Consider the following 21,681-nt stretch of genomic DNA (forward strand, 5'->3'; position numbering starts at 1 on the left):
GAGCTCAGGTTACTGTCTGTGTGGAGTTTCACATGTTCTCCCCATGTCCATGTGGGTTTTCTCTGGGTTCTCCGGTTTCCTTCCAACTCCCAAAAACTTACCAGTGGATTGACTACACTAAATTGCACCTAAGTGTGAATGAGCGTGTATTCCAGGGTGTATTCCCTCCTTGACCCCAGTGTTCCCAGGACAGGCTCCAGATCCACCGTGACCCACCTTCGGCATAGCTAAATAACCGTGCTGTTCAATCCCCATGTTTACAGGGTTATAAACACGGTTAGCATATGGTTTTCACCAGAAGCGTGATATTTCATGTACTTCTGGGACAAAAGGGAGTTTTCTGCAGTGTGAGGGATATTTATTTTCACTGGGGAGGAAACACTCATCCAGCCTACTACAAGCCACTTCCTCTTCCCCAGGCCAGTCTAGATTTAGTTTTTCACCTGCCCTACTAATCACCTCAAGCAACTCTTTACATGCTTGAGAGCTGCTCTCTGTCTTTGGTGCAATGGCACCCCAACAGAGCTGGACCCGGAAGACAGAGCAAGAGAGAGAGCAGCGCTCGTCTCCGGCTCTTCTTCCACATCCATACGAGATCCCCAGGACCTGAGCAGACTGGCTGTCTCGGCAGCGGCCGACCCAGACCCTCGAGGCTCTGAAACCCAACTCCCTTCAGCCGAGGAGAGAGCGAGTCACGAGCGGAGCTGCCTAATTGTAAGGCGTTCACAACACGCAGAGTCAGACCCCTCGAGGGCTGCCCTGGTGTGCTCCACCCCTAAACACTTCCCACAGAAAGTGTCCTGATACATTTCCCTGATAAATCATTATCTGATGAGGGAGATTACAGTAGATAGTAGGCTTTCCTAGTCACTGAATGTTTTCATTTACATCATTTGAATTATTTAAAACATGAAGGCTGGTCATAATGAAATTCACTAAATTCCAGGGGTTTCAGTACAGTGACATAAAATGGGCGTTTCTGGGGGCGTGGCGAAGACGCCCCTTTACAAAAAAAAAACCCCGTTTTTTTCCATTTGTTTTTAATCCTGTAAATGCTCAATTAATTGGTTCTTCAAACTGTCAACTTTGCTCTTTCTGTGCAAATAAAGTTGAGTATGAAAACGTGGATAATTATGAGTTTGTTTGTGGCAACAGCAGTGGAAACAATACTGAGGTTAAAAATAAGTTTCACTGCAGATTTTTAGTCTTGCATGTTAGGACACATGATAGAGTTGATGCAAAATCAGTAAGACTTTGAGCTTATTTAAGTGAAACAAGCATTTCATAACAATAGTATTTTTCAAAAACATGAAACCCCTGTGATCAGGACAGGTATCTGAAGATGTAGCAGTATGAATGTAAACCCCTGTGATCAGGACAGGTATCTGAAGATATCTGCAGCAAATGTCTTTTCTTCAAACTGTGCATGATCGTCGAGCCATGCAGATTCTCAAAATAGGCCACGCCTACCAGATGATGTAATACCGCTTACGCTGTCCTGAAATCCCTGGGAAAAGTGACAGCTGATTGTAACTCCAGTTGAAGTGAAAATATCCTGCACATCTTCTTCAATCATAAGCCCCGCCCCCTCACTGTGCTCCTCCTCCCTTCACTTTTCCCCATGGAAACCTCAACTTGCACTCAGACAATAATTCATAATCCGACATTGTAGCTGAGGAGAGGTATCTTCCAGGCTAACGCTTATCGCTGTGTTAATGAGTAGTATGTGAATTTATGTTTAGTGAATGAGGACATCCTGTTTTCCAGATCTAATTTACTTTGCACAGATTTGATCGATATCATTAGCTTGTTAGCTGCTAAAAGAAATCTCTTCTAATTTATCAATAATGCCACAAACGATGTGATTTAGTCATCATCAGTGAAAGCTTTTTGAAGTGATTTGTTCATTTAGAGGACTAGTCAGTAAGTTTACTCATGAAAATGCTGGCTGTAAGGGTTAATATAGATTAAAAATGTTTTAGCTGTTCTGTTTGCAATGAGTGATCTACTTAGTACTGCTTAGCTTATGTTTATTTATCCAGATGGATATACGGATCATCAGAGGATCATCAGTCAGGTGAGGGGAAGCAGACAGCAGGGACAAAGGTTACATTTGAACGATCTACATTTCACTGCAGAATTTCATTTCACTACCCCTCAAATAAATCTTTTATAACCTGGACCTTAATCTACAATCACACGATCAACAAATTACCCAGATATGGTAAAACTGTCAAAGCATTAACTCTTTAACACTTAAGTTTAAAATATTCCAACTGGAGCCCGGTGAGAGTTTTACTTTTTTAATGCCACCATTATATTTGAACTGTTGTGTTCAGTTTTGATTCCTAAAAAAGTTTACATAGGCAATTTTAGCCCTTTACAGGACATGCCCCTGGACCCCCTAGAAAATTTTGAAGTACTTCTGTAAAACTCTTTGGGGGCCTGTGCCCCAGTAGTGATCAAACTCTAGAAACACCCTGTCAAGTACTGTCTATATTCACTGGTAGTAGGGGTCCAACTGCCATTTCCGTTGGGTGTGGGGTTTTGTCACTGTTTTTTATTTATTTATTTATTTATTTTAAATATTTTTGTAATGGTATTTTAGGGAAGCGAATTGTCTTTTGTTTATGTTTTCTTTTTAAGTAAGTTAGTTTCCCTTACACAGCAGGGTTTTTTTTTTGTTGTTGTTGTTTTTGTTTGTTGTTATTTTGGCCTTGGACCACCCTGACCTTTTCCTGGTTTATTTGTGATGTGCATATATACACATGTAAGGTGTAGTCCTAAGTATTACTGTGTCTGAATAAGCCAGGAATAAGACACACAGGAGTAAGCTCAAAAGGCGCTTACTTATATTGCGATATTTACATTTACTCCACCTTACATTATGCCTTAATGAGACAATAAAGGCCTTTTTTCTTTCTTTTTTCTGCAGAAATCTGGATGTAGATTTAGATCTCTAATGAGCAATTATCTGTAGACCAGCTGTAATAGCAGCTTTATGGCACAAGATGTCGCTATTTAGCCGCTTAGCCATAGTTCACTACCGTCTACTGGTGTGGTGACTCGGTCCCTCAGGCTTCCTAGTGGTCATCTAATAAATTTAACTTTAGCTGATAAAGTATAGAAACATTAATACGAGGAGAAACTGTACACATTCAAAACACTTGGAGTAATTTATAATGCATTCATTTGTTTATTCAGGTCAAATTTAATCTAAAGAAAAGGCTACATGCAAGCATTAAGAAAATGATGCCTGAGACAGAATACAATGCTGATACTAAGAGGTAAGATAAAACCACCACATGAGAAAAGATCTAAAATTTTGGGTTTTTTTTTTTAGAATAAATATATTATCATTTTGAAATGTTGTACTTCATATTGTATTATTATTATTATTATTATTATTATTATTATTATTATTATTATTATTATTATTATTCGAGGAAGAAAAACGGTCGTCTTCTTCTTTCTTTGTACTTTAATGATTTTGCATACAGAATGACATCATCCCTGCCCCATTCTATTGCTGTGGTGCCTGGTTTGTGGACTTTACACTCTTTGTTGTAAGGATGATGTTTTTGCCATGATGTCTGAAAATGTTTCATCTTCATTAATTTAAATAAATAAATATTTAATAAAATAAAATTGTGAATTCCTGACTGTATATGAACTCAACTGATAACAACCTGCTCGCAAAATAATAATAAAATTAATAATAATAATAATAATAATAATAATAATAATAATTGTTCCAATCCTCAAAAAGCAGATCCCAAAATTCAGCTGATTTCAACTTTTCCCTCAAATCCGTACTGAGAGTCAGTGCTATGAATTATTCGTGTTCCCCCTTCATGTGAATGATATACCACTCCTAGCCACTCCTAGCCCATTCAATAATACCATATCCTCAGCATACAAACAAACAGGACGTGAGTGTTTAGCTTTATAGAAGGCCAGGAGAAAAACGTTGCACAGTGCCATCCATTGCTCTTCATTCACCTTGTTTTGTCATCTAGCAAGTGGGCGGCTGGATATTTCATCTTGACTAGTCTGAATATTATTAATAGCTTGTACTACACTTGTATGCTCCTTATTCTTTTCATGCTTGTTAAACGCTGGATGACTGAAATTCTCTGTCCCTGCATAGAAGGAACTAGTTTTGTCTGCTAGATGGGGATGTGAACTGCATATCTTACACCACATTTGACTGCCCTCTGACTCGGTCCCTCGGGCTTCCTAGGGGTCATCTAACAAATTTAACTTGAGCTGATAAAGTATAGAAACAGCCATTAGGATCAAGATTAATGCGAGGAGAAAACTGTACAAAATCAAAACACTTCGTAATGCATTTAATAATTTTACTGTGAACACCTTTTCCTCTTTGTTCCTCTGTTAACTCTTCCCAACCAGGTACAGACAGATAAAGCCCCTCAACATTTACGCATTCCTTTGTCTCCCTGAATAACATTTGCTTGTATTCCTATGACTTCCTGAAAACCATATATGGTGTTCTTCCTGTCTTACATTGATATGCTTCCTGTTTTATGCAAATATGCCCTTCCACCTAGCCAATCAATAGTTACCCCATTGTCTCTGTTGTGTGTGAGCATGATATATATACGCTGTCTTTCTTTGAATAAATGAGAGCTCTTGCCATTTGAATTTCCTGTATCAGTGTATCATTTGGCAAACTCTCCCAAGCGCTTTTTGTGGGATGTGTGTAGCGGGGCGAGGGTGCGGTCTTTTTGTGGATTTTCTCTTTCTCTTTTCCTAAAATCGCAACCCTCTCTTCACAAATCCTAACAGTTTTCTGGGGGCTCGTTCCGGGATATCAGTTCACAATTCCTAACAGCATTCTTATGTTTATTTAGGTCAAATTTCATAGATAAAAAAGGCTACATGCAGGCAATAAGAAAATGACACCTAACACAGATAACAATGATGATACTATGAAGTAAGATAAAGCCACCACATGAGCAAATACTAACCCCATTTCCAGAACAGTTGGGATTTTTTTCTAAAATGCAATAAAAACTAAAATCTGTGATTTGTCAACTCTCTTGAAATTTTAATTATCTAACAAAAGTACAAAGAAAAAATAATCAATGTTTTCACTGACCAACTTAATTGTGTTTTGTAAATATAAACAAATTTAGCATTTGATGCCTTCAACACACTCAAAAAAAAAGTTGGGACAAAGGCATGTTTACCACTGTGTTACATCACCCTTCCTTTTAATTACACTTTTTAATCGTTTGGGAACTGAGGATATTAACTGTTGCAGTTTTGCAAGTGGAATTTTAGCCGATTCTTGCTTGATACAAGACTTCAGCTACTCAACAGTTCTTAGTCGCCATTGTCTGATTCTCCTCTTCATGATGCACCATAGGAGACAGATCTGGACTGCTGGCAGGCCGGTCAAGCACTCCGTGTCTACGAAGCCATGCTGTTGTAGCACATGCAGAATGAGGCCTGGCATTGTCCTGATAAAGCAACCATGGACTTCCTGGGAAAAGACGTTGCCTTGATGGCAGCATGTGTCTCTCTAAAACCCCAATATATGCCTCAGCGTCAATGGCACCTTCACACATATGCAAGTCACCCATGCCATGGGCACTGATGCACCCCATACATTGCACCTTTCACTTATTACAGTCTGGTTGGTCTTTTTCATCTTTCTCACAGAGAACTCGACATCCGTTTTTCCCGAAAACAAGCTGAAACATGGACTCATCTGACCACAGCACGCCTTTCCACTGCCTTTCAGTCCATCTGAGATGAGCTCAGGCCCAGAGAACTCGGCGGCGTTTCTGCATAGTGTTGATGTATGGCTTCCTCCTTGTGTAAAAGAGTTTCAGGTTGCATTTCTGGATGCAGCAGCTGACTGCGTTAAGTGACAACGGTTTTCCGAAGTACTCCCGAACCCATGTGGTTATATTTATCACAGTAGCATGATGATCTTTCAGGCAAAGCCGCCTGAGGGCTCGAAGATCATACACATTCAACAGTGGTTTCGGCCTTCCCCTTTAAGCAATGAGATTTCCCCATTTTCTCTGAATCGTTTCACAATATTATGGACTGTAGATGGTGAAAGATCTAAATACTTTGCAATCTTGTGTTGAGCACGGTTCTTTTTGAACTGACTGACAATTCTCGCACGAAGCTTGGAACATAATGGTGAGCCACGACCCATCCTTGATAGCAAAGACTGAGCTTTTGGTGGATGCTCCTTTTTTGACCCAAACCTGATCCTCCAGAATGGTTTTATTTGAATATTCTATAAACTTTTCAGTCTTATTTTGCCTTTGTCCCAACTTTTTTTGAGTGTGTTGAAGGCATCAAATTCTAAATTTGTTTATATTTACAAAATAAAATTAAGTCGTTCAGTGAAAACAGTGATTATCTTTTCTTTGTACTTTTGTCAGTTAATTAAAGTTTCAAGAGACTTGACAAATCACGGATTTTTAATGCCTTTCAGAAAAAATCCCAACTTTTATGGAAATGGGGTTAATATATGAATAAATATTAATACTGCATATAACAAGTAAATTGAGTCATGGAAAGAGTGATGAAAGATCTTCAAAAATAAAAGATGAGACAGCGGTTGTTGTGGTTTCCTGATAATCACACTATATAACAGAGAGACACTCAGGCAGTGTGAGTGTGTGTGTCGTGGTCACTTTGAGGGACTGGTGTGTGTGCAGAAGAATCAGTAATGATGAAGTGCTTGTATCTTTTGTCTGCTGTGTTTCACGTCGCTGCAGGTGCGTGAAGTTATTTTCTATTTTCTATTACAGAAAGGAGAGAGAATATTAGCCAGTTCTTAGTTCAGCTGCTTTGTGTTTAGTTCATGTGGTTTCTGTCCAGACTGGGTTTACAGTAGGCCGTAGTTCAGCCCTGTTCCTGAACAACCAAACCAAATACTGTGAAATGTTTATCATTTAGAGTTTTAATTAACAACAACTTTACTTACTACAGTGTTATAATGTTAATAGGACCAACACATCTACAGTGAGATTATTTTACATCCCTTTTTTTCTGCTGTCTCTCCGTCAGTGATCATCTTCACTTCCTACATTACACCTTATTTACAATTATTTTTAAATAATTAGTTAAATGCATTTGTCAATACTGTGTTCACATTTTCAAAAAAAAGTGTTAAAGAAGTGAACATAGTATTAAAAGAATAGTATTTTTAAAATGTGTAACAATATAATTGTGAAAAATAGAAACTGATCAGTTTAAAGGAATCTCTACATTGTGTAGTATTACTCTCTGCAAGTGGTCTTTATTTTCAGATGTAGTTGTAACATGGTGTCTAACCACAGCTGTTTAACTACAAGTAGCTCTCTGGGATTTAAAAGTAAAAACACACACATAATTGTCACGAATCATGACGGAGCAGAGATAGGACGGATGCAAGTGCAGGATGAACAGTTGTTTATTAGAAAGAGAGACAGGCAGACAAATCCAAAACGTGATCCAAAACGTAATCCACAAACATGCAAGAGGTCAGGCGATTGACAAACAGGCATACACGGGGCAAGGCAGGAATCTACGTCGATAAACAAAACAAGAAACGAACTAAGACGAGGGACTGGAAGCGGATAATCCAGCGCGAACTAATTAAACATGGACCGGGACTATGATACACTCTAACTCTCACTCTAACTCTAACGCTAACTCTAACGCTAACGCTAACTCTAACGCTAACGCTAACTCTAACGCTAACGCTAACGCTAACGCTAACGCTAACTCTAACTCTAACTCTAACTCTAACTCTAACTCTAACTCTAGACCGTGACTATGAATACACTACGAACTAAACTAACTCTAAAGTATTACTCTTCCGCGTTGTGTGCTGGGAGGCGCGCGGTATATATGCGGACATGATCAGCGTCTAAACCGCTAGCAGCTGAGAGCAATTCAGACCCACGTGAAATTCCAGCCAATGACAGAACAGGGAGGAGACATGACAGAAACATAAACAAAACACACGTGTCCAGATGTCATTACGGTCAACAACGGAAAAGCAGGTGCTCGCGCATTCGCGCTTAGAGCACGCTGCTTCAAGGGGGAATCGTGACAATAATCACAAGATAGTGTAACACACTCAGTAGTTAAGAACTGGGCTGAGAAACAAGAGATTAGGGATTCAGTAATAATCATTCATTCATATTAAAACTAAGTAGTCAGTAGTAAAACGGACTCATTTCGAGATTTTGGAATTAAATGTACTGAAGTATTTTTCTTAAAAGTTAATTGTGAAATGTTGTACTTCATATTGTATTCAGTAGATTGTGAGTTTCTGTATGTTTGTTTCTGTAGGCTGTTCTCTCTCTGGTGATAATAATCTGAGAGAAATCACACGACACACAGGTGGTTCAGTGCTGTTCCCCTGCTCCTGCTCTGACCTGAACACCAAACCTCAGAGATTCACCTGGGAGACCTTCAGAACAGGACGTCTGACAGAAGTGTTAAATGATGAACACTACCGTGACAGACTTCATCTGTTTAATCACATTTCTCCTGCTAATCTGTCTCTGCTCATATCTGACCTGAGAGAAGAGGATCAGGGAGTCTACAGGTGCAGCACTGAGAAGGAATACAGAGACATCAGGCTTAATGTTAAAGGTAAAATATTTAAATACACAATAAAAGTTGATATTCAGTGAAAACAGACTTGATCAGTGTTCAAATGAATTATAGTTAAATATGTAACAAAAAAAAGTTTACTCCATTTACCAGGGTTTAGGATTTTACTCTAGAAGTCATTTTGTCAAAATCAAGTTATAAATAGCAATAAATACCGAATATGGGTATCAGACTGACCTGAACTTTGGAATGCTATCAGATTGAATTTGGGTCTAATCTATGATTTATTTTGGAAACACTGCAGTGTTTATAAATATAGACTAATTTTATGTATAAGTAGATTATCTCTTTGTTTCATTAACATTATGAATTAAGTGAACTACCATAAAATAATGTTAATATGACATGAAACATTAAAACCAAACTCGCTCTAAGTAAGTCAACCTGGAAAGCATCATAACACCATTTAATGTCCACAGCAGAGCTTCCTGGGTGTATAATAAATATAGATTCATAAAATATAGAAACATATAAATAATAAATTAAATTGTCTCTTTGCACAAAATGACATCATTTATTAATATAAATATATTGTGTCTAAATCCAAAACACTGCATACAATTATATACAACATCAAAATCTGTAAGAGAAGCTACAGGGGCATACAGTTCACAAATCTGTTTCATTAAAATTCATAACTGTGTTGAAAAACAATGTTTAAATGACATTACAACATCTACATTTAAATTGGAGGACGATGTAAACTTCATCAATTAATAACTTAGTAAAGAACAGTCCAGTAGTCTGATGCAGCAGGTTTACTGACAGGACCTAATGGGTCATTCCATCTCAAGTGGTCCAATAATTACAAAGTCGGTTGCTCAACTGTTTTTAATTTTCATAATTATTTTTGAGTGATTACTCTATGTATTGGCGTTGCAAAACCAGCAGTTTTTTGTTATACAGCTGTTTATGGAAACCTCAATATCTCGGTTCAGGATGGTCCTAGCTTCTTGGAACAAAAACTGACCTCTAGCGCACATTAAAAACTCAAATACATAAACATTTTGCACATTCTTGTTCCTTAGAGTTAGAAATGAAGTCCAAGTGTAGTGCTGAAGATTGCTCACAGTTCCACATTTAGGGTCAATTTATAATAATGGGAAGGGCTCGAGTCTCAGTTTTAATTTTTATGTCGTACCTAGATAAGTATAGTGTGCATGCAGAACTTTTCATTTTTGAGTTGAGAAAGTAAGGGGTGAGAAAGTGCCATTAAAATTCTGTTCACTTTTGGGTTGAATATCTCTGGTGGGGGACCAGATACAAACCTGAACTATACTTACCTTTGGCAAACGGCATCAGAAACATGATTGCCTTGTTACAGAGCTCAGGGTATTTGGAAGACACATGCAACCAGAACTGAGTCAAAAGTCTTTCTGGAAAAAAATCAGTTTCTAAAAGCTATCACAGGATAGATCAACAAGACTGTCCTGTTCCTTGGAGGTGAGGCCTGCATTTACATCCTTAACGTGGTTGGCAAAGTTATTCTGTATCCAGCTCTGCTGTTGTCTCATGCCAGGGAAGTAGTCCTGTATCTGTGACTTCAAAGCCTGCAGGTGCGCTGCCATAGCAACTGCTGCACTAACAGGAAGTGGCCTCTCCAGTTTTCTCGTAGTTGGCTCGGGCCATTCTTTTCCCCTAAAGATCAGTTTTCTTTGTGGTTCCCTCTATTGTGTTTTGCACGTGACTTCTTTCCCCTGTAGGGGCAAACTGAGTCCATTCAAGTGGCTGAAAACGTATTCCTAGTAGACTAATATACAAAGCCAATCAAAATCACAGATGCCTCTCTGTGAATGCAGCAATGTATGTGAGTGAGCAGTGGGGCCGAGTCTCTGACCTGCTTCACCAGTCCACTGTGTTGCTCCATCATAGAGCGAGAACCATCAGTGCTGAGTCCAACACACTTTGTCCTGCTGATGTCATTGGAAACCATGAAATTGTTCAAAATGTCAAACGCAGCTTCAGCAGTTACATTTGAATGTAGAGGTCTGCAAAAAAGAAAGTTTCCTCAGTTTCTCCATCACACTCATACCTAATGAATTTGAAATTTTATGTGGACTCGATTTGAATTCTGTAAAAACGACGAGCCTAAACTCTGCTAATTAGCTGCTGGAACACATTCTCAGCCATATCATTGATTCAGCACTTAATCATGTTGTTTAATAATGAAATCAAGTTTTGTTTCTTAACTGCATTCTTCCCCAGCATAATGCTGACCATCTGCTTAGCGGCTGCTAAACTCAAGTCTTCACCTATGGCAGTGTTGGGGAGTAGCTAACTAAGAGTAGTGACACTACTAACTTAACTCCATTTTTCAGTAGTGTGACAGTAGCTCCAGTACTTTACAAATAGTGTAGCTTTTCCAGTAACAAGTTAAAATGAGTAATGATGTAGTGCGACCAATCACTACGTATTTTGTCCAGTTATTACGATGGCCTTCACTGCATATCTGCAGTACCTGCTTACTTCACATGAATTAAGAGCCTCAGTGTAGTTCACATGGACAGGAAGAGACCGTCTGATGGACACGTAATGCGACCAACCACAGTTTGTTACGTGATGTATGGGGCGGGGAAATGATAAACGCCATGTTGGAATTACTAGAGGACAACCCAGACGTTTTACTCTGAGCTGTTAAATTAAATAAATAAGATGATGTTGTTGACCAGGGCCGTTTCTAGAGTGTGATCACTAGTAGCTTCCCCATCACTGAACTATGGTGTGAAGATTTTAAGATGAAGCTATCAGAGGTATGAAACCTCATACAATGCTGTCACTATCTTTTCATTTCTGCACCGGTCACACAGGATGACTCAATTACTTGTTTATGTTGCTGCTATTGTTTCAGTTTATTGTCAATTCTCGAGGCTTGTTGGCAAATGATCCATGTTTTGTTTGGAGGTGACGGTGTAACTTGCATGGTTTCAGTGCCTCATTAACGAGAGTCTCTGAGCATAGCACACAGACAGGCGTGGGTCTGTCAGCAGGTCCAACACTTGTACATCTGAAGGACAAGTACTCCTCGCTGTACTTACGAGTCTTTCTTTAATCATAATGCAATCAGGTCGACTTGATGAGGTTGAAGATGCACTGTCGTACTCCACTCCTCTTTTATCGAGCAGCCATCCATGCATTTTGGAATAGGCGGGTAATTGTCTGAGTGACTGAAATCGTAATAAGTAACTTAATACAATTACAAACAAGCAACGTTTCTCACCTCACTATAATGAAAATAATATTAGTTTTGATATTTTAAACTGATATTTGAATATTTTGAATATTTGAAATTATTAGAAATATTTGAATTATTTTGATTTAATTTGATTGATTTAGCCTCGGCCCCAGTTTGGGAAGCACTGGTGTACAGAAATGTTTCACTACACTACACGTTATATCACGTTATGTAGGTGTCATGTAGCCCTATGAAGATGTCCCTTAAATAATGTCTTAACTTTATTTATAAGATAAGGTACATGCTAGAATGATAATAACTATTTTTTGTTTTTATGCAAGCTGAAGTAAATTAATTGTTATTATTATTTCCAGTTGAAAGTGCATCATTAGCTGAAATAAAATTATTAAAACCAATATTAAAGATTATTAAAGATTTAGCAGTTATTAAAATTAAAATAAGCCAGTATAGGTTCAGTGTTGCATATCAGAGTCCTGATATTGGATTCATATAGAGAATTTAAACAGGTGATTGGCTCATCCTTTAAAAATCTCTTCTGTTTGCAGCAGAAAATGTTGTTATTTACAAGCAGGGAATATTAATAATGCAGTACTTCTAGTATTAACTGTAAATGTTATGTTTACAGGCTGTGAGCTGGTGAAGAAGACAGGGGTAGAGCATGTGACTGTGTTCACAGGAGAGTCTGTAGTTCTGCCCTGCGTCTGCACTGACCTACAGGACAAACCAAAGTCTGTAAAATGGGAGTTTTCAATACCAGCAACTAGAATCAGTCACTTTCAGGAAATTTACCCTGAACAGACTGGACGTCACAGAAACAGAGTCAAACTGGTCAGTAACAACGCTCCAGGAAACCTCTCTCTACTCATATCAGACCTGACTGAAGAGGACCAGGGACTCTACAGATGTGATGTACAGGCTGATAGCAGAGATGTCAGATTATCTGTTAAAGGTACATGTTTTCATTAATGACTGTGAGCATGCTTTACTCCAGTGTCATGTGCCATATTACTAACAGTGATAAAAACAGTCATTAGTTTTAATAAGTTTTGTCTTTTCAGTAGGAAGAAGATAAACTTCAACACACTCGAGGAAAACAGACACAACACGTCCATCAGAACAACCTCAGAGTAAAACAAACAAACAAACAAACAAACACACACACACACAGCATAGTTTTTTAAAGGTTACCTGATGGAATTTCATGTCTAGATTAAATACTTGGTTATTTAACTCAGTATTTTGGCTCCAAATCAGATTTGGAGATTAAATGAAGAATTTGTGATCAGACTCACACATTTACATGAACATGGGTTTACATGAACTTAACCACATCATTCAGTTCATGCTGAAAGAACTAAATGTTTTGTTTTACTCAGTATTATTGTGTGTGAGTTCAAACAGCACAGCATGTCTCCTCACCTTATTAGAGAAACCACTTACAAACCACTAGAGGTGTGATTTCTGAGGTCTTTTCTCTTTAGGAGGAAGATGTGGAGAGGACGTGATGACTGAAGGACATCAGGACTGTGAGGGAAAGCCGGAGGATCGGGTTAGTACACGTAAAATAACAGTTATTACAGATTACACACATGTAACACACATGCTCTCATTGAACAGTGAGTTATAGGAAAATATCTTCTGCTGCTTCTATCAGAACAACACATGGTGTAAAGAAAGAAGTCAGATTTGGAGATTTTTGTCGTCTTTACAGGATTTTACTTGCTTCTTAGAGTCAACACCAACAGCCACAGTATTGTCACTGTTTGTGTGTTATATGTGTAATTTTCATGTTCTGTCTTTCCACAGACTGAACCTGACCTTGTCACTTTCTGTACTAAATAACACGTGAACACAGCCGGAGCAGCACGAGTTCAGATCAACGCTGGAGAGAAAACTGAATATAGCAGCATTATAACAATCTAATCCAAAATAAATATAGACACGTTCTCAGATATTATAGAATAATGCTGAAAACATATATTAAATACACACCATGGCCTAGCGCAAGACTCACTCTGTTGGATTTATTGTATGTATCTGAAATTTTGCTATTTAAAAAATCAGATTCAGACATATACGTGTGTGTGTGTGTGTGTGTGTGTGTGTGTGTGTGTGTGTGTGTGTGTGTGTGTTTGTGTGTGGTGGTTCCAGATAATTGTGTTCTCTTCACCTTCATTTATATTAGCTAAGGGTATTGTTCTGCATTCACTTTGTCTATTAATCATTAAAAACTGCTGATGGATAATCTTGCAAATTATATTTTGAATGTACGTGTTATTTTATATCTTATGTGTACCATTCTTACGTATATGAGATTAAAAAATTAATGCTCTAGGAGACTTTTGCATAAATAGACTGCTATAGAAGTTCTTGTTTGTGACTTTTTTAAAACTTTGAGTAAGAATAAAAAAGGAGGATTGTTGAATCTGCCTGAACTGAACGTGTATTTCTATTCTTTTCCCCTAACACTCCTTACAATTTGTTCACTTTTTTTCATAGTTAGTTACATGCTTTTATTAATAATGCATTTACTGAAAAGTGATGTGCTTCATTTACCTGATTCAAATGTGTACAGCATATTCACAGAATAAAATAATTACATCAACATAATTATTTGCAAAAGAATGTAAACTGAAAGAGTGAAATTGTGTTGGTGTAATATATATTTTGTTCATGCAGGAATGAAGAAATCATTTGAAAAATGGATCACTTTTTTCAGTGCTTGATTGATGTTGTACTTGCATATGTGAGTCTATATGTGTAGTGAAAATACATACTTATACCACAGTGCTGTAGAATCCTCGATTCTGATTGGCTGACAGACGTTCTGAGGCGTGCAATTATTTTTCAGTAAATGCACAGCTAAAGTAGTTCCAGTCGGATCTTGACCGCATTACAGTTCCATATCACTTCGCCAAGTTCACTGAAGTAACGGAAAAGTTAGCCTACTGTCCACCACAGCACACACATTTAACAACAAACAAAATGACAGAAAATATCGATTCTCCACAAATAAGTAATAATTGATGACGAACCATTGAATTATTGTAAAAATAATGTGCACCGGAGGTGGTAATACGACCACGAGGCGAAGAGGAGGATTGAGCCATTGACATGCAGTTATTGGAGAGAGAGAGAGAGAGAGAGAATGTGTGATTGCAGTGAGACAGAAAAGCCGGTGACCAAGTATCAATATTTATTTATTCGTTATATTTTCTGCATTAATAATAAAAAAAAGGAACAAACTCTGTGAACAAGTAGGCTTATCGATATTTATTTATATGTGATATTTTTTATATAATCATGTCTCTCTCACTCGCTCTCTCTCTCCCTTTCCAATAACTTCATATCAGTGCATCAATCCTCTGTTACTAGCTCTAAAATAATGTTTTGGAATTAGCAAAGTAGGCTTGAGATGGGATGCGTAATAAATTAGTTCCACACACACGAGCGTTTTAAGGACAAAAACCTGACAAATTTCAATATTACTCCTTACATATTTATCTGAGGTAAATGTCACATTCTTATAATCACAGACAGTTTCATGTAATGATGGTGGAGTATACTGGAGCATTTCTGTTCCATTCCTGTAACACAGTGGTTCTCAACCCGGGGCGTGGAGAGATCGGAAGGAGGCGCAAATTGTTTTCAAGAAAATAAACACAGTCAGGACATCATTTGGGTTCTCTGTGTATTTTATTGCTTTTCAAATAAAATGTACATAAATGGAAAACCCCACTTTCCCTCTCCCTCTGCATTTTCTTTTTGCTTAGCCTGCCTTTTATCTTTTAGCTGTCGGTGCAGAGCAGTGTTGATAACTTGGCGACTTTTCAGACCCCATTTGTGACTTTTTTGCAAATAAATAAATAAATACATACATAAGCACCTAACCACAAATCTAACAACTTTTTGGACAAACCTTAGCGACTTTCCAAATGTGTCCAGTTCTGTCCTGCAAGCACGAGGTGTTTCTTTCCCGCTGCACTCTCACCTCTCTCTGCGTCTGCTCTGTTCAGTGAGAGTCTGAGAGCCGGAGATTTAACAATGTCATGGATAACGAGACGCGCCCTTCATCCCGATTTACACCATTCTTACGTGAATGTTTTTAGAATGCACGATGAATGTAATGCAACATGTTTCCCATGTAACATAGTAAAAGTTATGAAAAGTCATTTAAAAAGTACAAAAACACAAAAGGAAAAGAATCTATCTATTACGGAGCCGCTAAAGGGGCATGGTGGTGGTGGTGGTGGTGGGAAAAATGGGATGGGAGGAAAAAAAATTCAAAGCTTTTGCGTTCCCCCGAGAAACGTTTGCGTTGTCTCGCAAAGACAGCTTACCTGTTGTGTTCTCTCGAGAAACCTGTGTTCACGTCTCTTGACGTGCGGTGAGGTTGGTGGCTGGGGAGGCACTGACTCTTTCAAAGTCAGATTTACAAATATATGAATTCAACAGAGTAGCATAAATTCACCATTCACTTTTAGCCACATAACGCAAAATGACAGAGCTGGGGTTTGTTTGTCACATCCGTTGTCTCGTCTACTTCTACAGCAACAAATAGGGCTGCATTAATCTCCTTTTTTATATCATTTCTAATCACATCACTTATTGCTTCAGTTAAATCATTCTGAATACATGCAAGACGAATGTAATACAACATGTTTTTACATGTAAAATAGTACAAGTTATTACAGCCTAGTTCTCTTGTTCAACGTAGTTATAGTGTTCAGAAACATTTGTGATCTTTCATGTTCCATACCTGTCTGTTATATAGTTTTATAAAAGTCATAAAAGTTATTTTAAAAAACATTATAGTTATGAAAAGTTATTTTAAAAAGTACAAAAACACAAAAGCAAAAAAATAAATCTATCTATCAAAACAGATTATAGATTAAGTTATATTTAGACTGATTTTATATAGAATAGATAATCATTATACCTGGTTTCCTCAATTGGTGGTGGTGGTGGTGGTTGCAGTTGCCAGAAGCTACATGATAGGGGGCGCTTTCGTTACAAAAGGTTGAGAACCTCTGATTTAGATCAATGTTTGTGAGGAGATGAAAGGGGAGGGACTGAGGGAGGGAGGGAGTGAGTGAGAGTGGGAGGGAGGAGACGAAAGGGGAGGGAAGGAGGGAGGAGACGAACGGGAAGGGGAGGGAGGGGTGGAGGGGGAGCACAACAATAGGATTCTGCTTAGGGCACCCATTTGGCCAGTAGCGGACCTGATTCTGCCTTAACATTACACTTGTCACAAACGGATGGAAAAATTCTGGAAACAGACGTCTCAAACAGGTTTGATGAAGTTTTACATCCTGTATCAGGTAAAAGAAACTTAGTCTTGCATTTATTTTAAAAAAAAAATCATTTTAAAGTCTTAAATAATGTGCATCTGTGACGCCTACAAATGTATTGTCACAATTGTTGAGTTGTTTTGTGTATTGGCCTGAATAATTGGCCTGAGTGTTCATTTATGTGAGCGCTAGTAGGGCTGCGCGATGCTTCCGCTCCTCAGACAGAGAACAGCTTGCTGAGCAATCACAAGTAACATCTCCTGTGTCTGATTTTCCTCTACAAAACAGGACACAATATCTGTTCACGGGTTACTCATGCTTGAGGCCTGTAACATATCTTACAAATGATTAGTTAAGAAAGATGTTTAATTTTGACCGTAACAGCTGCATCTATTGTGATGAGCATATAGAAACATCTGACCATCTATTCTCTGAGTGTAGTTTTGTTAAAACTTTTCAGGAGGACATACCGTATCTAAACGCCTAGACACAAAACACATCAAATAAATAAGACAAAATCATATTGTATTTGGTATGTTAATAGAAGACAAAAAAGTCAAACTACTGGTTAAGAATTTATTGCTTTTGGGAAAGTTTTGTACACAAGTTGAAATATATGAAGTCCTGGTTTACATCTTTCAAAAAATAATTATTTATTTACTAAGAATCACTGAAAATAATAATAATAATAAAAACTGCAAAAAAGTTAGATCCTTGTTTCATGAATGAGTATTATTATTATTATTATTATTATTATTATTATTATTATTATTATTCGAGGAAGAAAAACGGTCGTCTTCTTCTTTCTTTGTACTTTAGTGATTTTGCATACAGAATGACATCATCCCTGCCTCACTCTATTGCTGTGGTGCCTGGTTTGTGGACTTTACACTCTTTGTTGTAAGGATAATGTTTTTGCCATGATGTCTGAAAATGTTTCATCTTCATTAATTTAAATAAATAAATATATATAATAAAATAAAATTGTGAATTCCTGACTGTATATGAACTCAACTGATAACAACCTGCTCGCAAAATAATAATAATAACAACTCACTCAAAAAACACACTCAAAAAAAGTTGGACAAAGGCATGTTTACCACTGTGTTACATCACCCTTCCTTTTAATTACACTTTTTAATCGTTTGGGAAATGAGGATAATAACTGTTGCAGTTTTGCAAGTGGAATTTTAGCCGATTCTTGCTTGATACAAGACTTCAGCTGCTCAACAGTTCTTAGTCGCCATTGTCTGATTCTCCTCTTCATGATGCACCATAGGAGACAGATCTGGACTGCTGGCAGGCCGCTCAAGCACACGCACTCCGTGTCTACGAAGCCATGCTATTGTAGCACATGCAGAATGAGGCCTGGCATTGTCTTGATAAAGTAACCATGGACTTCCTGGGAAAAGACGTTGTCTTGATGGCAGCATGTGTCTCTCTACAACCCCTCATATATACGCCTCAGTGTCAATGGTACCTTCACACATATGCAAGTCACCCATGCCATCGGCACTGATGCACCCTCATACATTGCACCTTTCACTTATAACAGTCTGGTTGGTCTTTTTCATCTTTGTCAGAGAACTCGACATCCGTTTTTCCCGAAAACAAGCTGAAACATGGACTCATCTGACCACAGCACACCTTTCCACTGCCTTTCAGTCCATCTGAGATGAGCTCAGGCCCAGAGAACTCGGCGGCGTTTCTGCATAGAGTTGATGTATGGCTTCCTCCTTGTGTAAAAGAGTTTCAGGTTGCATTTCTGGATGCAGCAGCTGACTGCGTTAAGTGACAACGGTTTTCCGAAGTACTCCCGAACCCATGTGGTTATATTTATCACAGTAGCATGATGATCTTTCAGGCAAAGCCGCCTGAGGGCTCGAAGATCATACACATTCAACAGTGGTTTCGGCCTTCCCCTTTAAGCAATGAGATTTCCCCATTTTCTCTGAATCGTTTCACAATATTATGGACTGTAGATGGTGAAAGATCTAAATACTTTGCAATCTTGTGTTGAGCAATGTTCTTTTTGAACTGACTGACAATTCTCGCACGAAGCTTGGAACAAATTGGTGAGCCAAGACCCATCCTTGATAGCAAAGACCAAGCTTTTGGTGGATGCTCCTTTTTTGACCCAAACCTGATCCTCCAAAATGGTTTTATTTGAATATTCTATAAACTTTTCAGTCTTATTTTGCCTTTGTCCCAACTTTTTTTGAGTGTGTTGAAGGCATCAAATTCTAAATTTGTTTAAATTTACAAAATACAATTAAGTTGTTCAGTGAAAACATTCATTATCTTTTCTTTGTACGTTTGTCAGTTAATTAAAGTTTCAAGAGACTTGACAAATCACGGATTTTTAATGCGTTTTAGAAAAAATCCCAACTTTTATGGAAATGGGGATAATATATGAATAAATATTAATACTGCATATAACAAGTAAATTGAGTCATGGAAAGAGTGATGAGAGATCTTCAAAAATAAAAAATGAGACAGTGGTTGTTGTGGTTTCCTGATAATCACACTATATAACAGAGAGACACTCAGGCAGTGTGAGTGTGTGTGTGTTGTCACTTTGAGGGACTGGTGTGTGTGCAGAAGAATCAGTAATGATGAAGTGCTTGTATCTTTTGTCTGCTGTGTTTCACGTCGCTGCAGGTGAGTGAAGTTATTTTCTATTTTCTATTACAGAAAGGAGAGAGAATATTATCCAGTTCTTAGTTCAGCTGCTTTGTGTTTAGTTCATGTGGTTTCTGTCCAGACTGGGTTTACAGTAGGCCGTAGTTCAGCCCTGTTCCTGAACAACCAAATTGTCCAAAGACAGCAGTAATCTTTATACACAAGGTAAACATACACGTCATGCCTTGTGTTATAATCTCCTTATTTAGACCTGTTCAGCTTTGATCATGTGGATTTTTTCTTCCTGATTAACTTCAGTCTAAAATGTACTGATGAAGAGAGGTGGGTGAATGAATAAGGAGGAATCTACAGTGAGATTATTTTACATCCCTATAATACTTACAGTGTATGTTTTTACACATTTACTGAATTACATCTCTCACAATCTCTGTCTTATTGAATGTATCTATAATAACTCATATAAAGTGTAATAGAAAAGTTCTTTTCCTGTAACTTGTAACTGTCACGTCTTCATTCTGGTCTTAGCTGTAAATAGATGCGTGTGAATTTCACACCTTTTCACACCTGCAGTGTTATATATACATATATATATACACATACATATATATATACACATACATATATATATATACACATACATATATATATATACACATACATATATATACACATACATATATATATATATATATATATATATATATATATATATATATATATATATATATATATATATATACACATATATATATATATATATATATATATATATATATATATATATATATATACACATATATATATATATATATATATATATATATATATATATATATATATACACATACATATATATATATATATATAATGAGTGAAGGAGAGATTTAAAAAAACATTTTTTTTTACAGTTAGTTGCATGCCTTTATCAATACTGTGTTCACATTTTCAAAACTCACAACAGCGGTCTATGTGGACTGAACTGTGTCACTCTCATTACTTATAAATAAATTGTTGTAAAACTAAAACTAATTAAAAAAAACAAAAACAATAACAGCTAATTTCCAGTTTAGCGTTACACAGCTGTTGTGTTTTTGATTCATTACCATCTATACAAAAGGGGAACTCTGTGGATCTATGAGCAGTGTGGTGATGCAGTGGGTAGCGTTGTCTCCTCACAGCTCCAGGGTCCCCGCTTCAGTCCTGAGCTCGGGCTTCTGTTCTCCCCATGTCCATGTGGGTTTCCTCTGGGTTCTCTGGTTTCCTCCCACCTCCTAAAATACATGAGTAGGTGGACTGACCAATTGTTCCATCAATGATGTCAAGTCGTCCTGGACCAGATGCAGCAAAACTGGTCCAAACCATGATACTACCACCACCATGTTTCACAGATGGGATAAGGTTCTTATGCTGGAATGCAGTGTTTTCCTTTCTCCAAACATAACGCTTCTCATTTAAACCAAAAATTCTATTTTGGTCTCATCTATCCACAAAATATTTTTCCAATAGCCTTCTGGCTTGTCCATTTGATCTTTAGCAAACTGCAAAGGGGCAGCAATCTCCTTTGTTCATGCCATGATACACTTCCACAAACATGTGTTGTGAAGATCAGACTGTGACAGATCCCTGTTCTTTAAATAAAACTGAATGCTCACTCACACCTGATTGTCATCCCTTTGATTGAAAACACCTGAAGTCTTCTGTTGTGTTGACTCGGTCCCTCAGGCTTCCTAGGGGTCATCTAACAAACTTCACTTGAGCAACTGAGAAAGTGGCACCTAAGACAGATAACAATGATACTATGAATATGATAAAACCACCACATGAAAAAATATATGAATAAATATTAATACTGCATATACAATGAAATTGAGTCATGGAAAGAGTGATGAAAGAGAT

General features: G+C 37.6%; 1 non-coding gene across 2 annotated transcripts; it reads left to right on the forward strand.

The window, feature by feature from the left end:
• The first annotated feature begins 17,044 nt into the window (after positions 1 to 17,044).
• LOC108261158 (uncharacterized) lies at positions 17,045 to 20,052 on the forward strand. 2 transcript variants are annotated; one of them, XR_008398115.1, is made up of 3 exons: positions 17,045 to 17,172; positions 17,962 to 18,618; positions 18,726 to 20,052. It is a non-coding gene; the product is annotated as an uncharacterized LOC108261158 (transcript). The 2 variants fall into 2 exon arrangements; XR_008398114.1 differs by having other exon boundaries at positions 17,962 to 18,042; positions 18,422 to 20,052.
• The last annotated feature ends 1,629 nt before the right edge of the window (positions 20,053 to 21,681 follow it).

The sequence above is a fragment of the Ictalurus punctatus genome, chromosome 2 (assembly GCF_001660625.3).
Source record: "Ictalurus punctatus breed USDA103 chromosome 2, Coco_2.0, whole genome shotgun sequence".
In the NCBI taxonomy this organism is placed as follows: domain Eukaryota; kingdom Metazoa; phylum Chordata; class Actinopteri; order Siluriformes; family Ictaluridae; genus Ictalurus; species Ictalurus punctatus.